This window comes from Colobus angolensis, unplaced genomic scaffold (assembly GCF_000951035.1).
Source record: "Colobus angolensis palliatus isolate OR3802 unplaced genomic scaffold, Cang.pa_1.0 Scaffold515, whole genome shotgun sequence".
NCBI classification, from domain to species: Eukaryota; Metazoa; Chordata; class Mammalia; order Primates; family Cercopithecidae; genus Colobus; species Colobus angolensis.
In genome coordinates this window covers 1683614-1687310 of record NW_012118655.1, presented here as the reverse complement: position 1 = coordinate 1687310, position 3697 = coordinate 1683614, and positions in this window count along the sequence as shown.

Sequence of the window (3697 nt, the reverse complement as noted above, 5' to 3'; positions counted from 1 at the left end):
CGAGCCAACTCCGCGCCGCGGCCCGCCCCGCCCCACTCGCGCCCTCCAACCAATGGCGTGGCTCGGTCGGCTCCTATGCAAATCTGCAGAGGCCTCGGCATTCATTGAGAAAAGCAGTGAGCCCGCCCCATCCGCCCTCCGTCCCTCTCCAGTCTCTAGTTCCTTCCCCTCCTCCAGATTCCCTGCCCTATTTCTCTGCAGTGTGAAAGGGAGCAAATGTGAGAACTGGAAGAGGCCTTTGCAATCAAGCACTCTCCCTAATTATACATTTAAGAGATTAAACGGGTCCGACTTCGGGAAAAAACAGGTTCCAGAATAAAACTGGAGGCGAAGGGAAGGGAGGAGGGAGTGGGGAGGGGGTGGCAGCGCGACACTGGCAAATCTGAGAACAGCTTGTATTAAGGCCCTGAGACAGAATATTCTCTGACCCATCTATTATTTGAATGCATTCCTAGGAACTGAGGAGTCCCACCGTCCACACAGGAGAATTTGGGAGTAGGGGGGCAGAGAGGGATGGATGGTCTTGGTCTGGCAGAGTTGTTCTGCAGCTACAACAAATACATTTCAGACCCCTGTCAGTCACTCCGTTTTCTCAGAATGGTGTCTGAACATGTGCAACCTCCCTAGTCCCTGCAAGGTAAACATTTTAATTCCAGTTTTACAGATGCAGAAACTGAGTTGCAGAGCATTTAATTGCTTGCCCACAATCTTGGGAATGAGGGTTCAGAACCTTAGGCCTTTTTTAATCACCTGTAGTGGCCATACCTCTCCTCTCACTTTCCTTTCGTCTCTCCTGAGCTGCCAACGCAGAACTCAGATAATAGCTGTTTTTATAACAAGTGGTTCATTAGATCCTCAGACAAAACTACCATCTTTGGGTCACACAAATCCCCTTGATTCCTTCTTGAAGGCTGGATGTCAGGCCTTGAGCTGACTGTTGAAGCTAAGAATGAGGCAAGATCCTCTCTGGAGCTCACAGCCTGGCGGGTAGCACAGGAGTTTTCTCATAGGATCAGAGCACAGTGTCACATTGAACCTCCCTCACTGAGCTCCTGGGGGCCGCAGTAATTTGCCTACCACCCCACAGGAGATAGGGCCAAGTGGAACCTCTGTTCTCCTAGGAGCTGGGCTCTTTCCAGCTTTGTGGCAATGCCTTTGGCAAGTGGAAGACCCAGTAACAAAGGAATATTGATTCTCGGTATGGCTTTCTTCCTGCTCCATGTTTGGCAACTCACTTAATTTGACAGGCATCTGCCCTCTCTCTGGAAGTCACACTGGATACACTGACTTTACAAGTTTTAGGGCAAATAATTATCTCATCCAAGGAGAAGAAAGTATGTTCCTATCTTGGTGAAGGAAGGGAGGAAAAGAAAGAAAAGGGGGAGGAAAATGCTACGGTAGTTAATACTTTCCTAGCACAATATACGTTTGATTTTCATCAGATTTTTCTGACATACCTACTGGAAGAGGAATTTTTATTTGAAATATGAAAAATGACTAAAACTCCAGCCTTTCCCTATTTCTCTATACAATTCTTGACCAAAGGCATTACTGACTCCAGTAATTTGTCAGTAACCATGAATCGTCTGCTGCACCCAATGGCCACTAGGAGGCTGCAGAGACTTGAAACTTTAAATGAGCTGCCAGGGTTTAACATTCTCTAATAATGCCCCTGTCCATTGCTTTTGCACCTCATAAACACAAGAGTCTCAATTAATTCTCATGATGTATACATTGTCTCAAACTTTTCCCAAGGAAAAATAAGTGCCTTTCCCTGTAGATTAGATCACACTAAATCTCAAAAAATTCCTTTTTTAGATAATTTTTTCAAGGAGGCAGGAATTAATACTGATAATCTACCAGGCACTAATGTACACATCTGTAGACGTGTGGGTGTCTAACACATCACACAGCTTTTTGGGAAAAGGTATATGTTATTATTTCTATTACAGAGATAAAACAGCTAAGGCTCAGAGAGGCAAAATAATTTGCCCAAGGTAAAACCGCAAGTAAATAACAGGGTTGGAATTCAAACCAGTGATTCTTTTCCTCCAACATTTACACAACCCACTGAGAAAAGTAAGGGCTTTAACTCATGCCCAAAGTTATAATTTAAACACTCCTATCCTATATAATTTCCATCAAAAGGATGGGAGACAGGAAAATGAATTTAAGAGCACATAGGGGAAATAGAGATGGAAAGATAAAAAGTGTGAGCAATGATTGCTAACACATCTTGTGCACTTATTACGATCTATTTCAAAAAGGCTTTCATTCACTATCTCATTTAATATTCCTATAACACTCTGAGGAAAAGTAATAGTACCTCTTTTTTACAGATCACAAATAGAAGCTCAGGGAGGTTAACTCCCCGACAAAGTTACACAGGTAACTAGACCTGAACCTGGATACCTGACTAAGAACTTCATGCTCTTAAATTCTGGATGACCTCACAATAGAGAAAATGGGATGAGGTAAAATGGAATGAGGTGAGCCAAGATCAACAGAGGAAGAAGCTGAAAGACCAAATCAGAGAGATGGGAAGTGGACGTGGCACAGATTCCGACATAGATACTGGAATCCCCAAGAGACAAAAGTGAGGTGGGCTGCTCTGAGTCACCTTGCAGATGACTTGGGCCATTGGGCTGGTGAAGGAGGAATGTGAGTTGACCATGTACCACGAGAGGAAGTGGCCAAAGAGGACATTGAGACCACTAACACCCTCCTCAGGATACTCCCAATTTCTGGAAAGGGAAAAGTGAACAACTCAGTCAAGAAGGTACATAAATCCTCTATAAGGGAAGTAATAATAAAAATGACATGACAAATTCAGCAATGTGACTTAAGGTAAAACACATCTCACAACTGCAAAATCTGATTAGGACCTATAGGATCAATCAAGTTAGGCATTTTCTTGGTCAACAGATACTCCTTGTGTAGTTAATATATACAGGATGTTGTTCTACGTTCCAGGAATTTTTTGCTCTGGACAAAATAAAAGGTCCTTCACCTTAAGAAGCTTACACTCTAACGATGAGAGACAGATAATAAATGTACAAGCACATAAAGTAATTTAAGATAATAATAGGTACTATAAAAAACAAAATAGGGCCATGCAGTAGATGACTTGGAACAGCAAGTGCGGGTGCTGCCCTAGGTCTAGCTTCATAGTTGAAGTCCTCTTTAAGGAGGTTAGAGTTAAGTCTTGATTGGTGGGAAAGAGGCAGTCAAGAAAAGCTTATGAGAGATGACATTCTAAGCAAAGGAATACCACATACAATGGTCCTGAGACGAGAATTGGTTTGCATGTCCACGAGACAGTAAGAAATCAATCTGGCTGGAACAGATTGATAGTGAACAGAAGATAGACAAGTGTAGGTGCAGTCAAGGTCTAGATCTTCTACAGTTGGATAGGCCACGGTAACAAGTTTGCATTTTATTTTGATTGCAATGGGAAGACACTATTTTAGTGGGAAGTCTCATACTCTGATTTATGCTATAGACCTGCACTGTCCAATATGGTAGCCATTAGTCATATGTGGCTATTGAACACGTGAAATATGCTTAATCCAAACTCAAATGGGCTGTAAGTGTAAAGTACACACCACATTTCCAATATTTAGTATGAAAAAATACATAAAATCTCTCCTTAGTATTTTTCATATTGATTACATGTTTAAATGATAATATTTTGGGT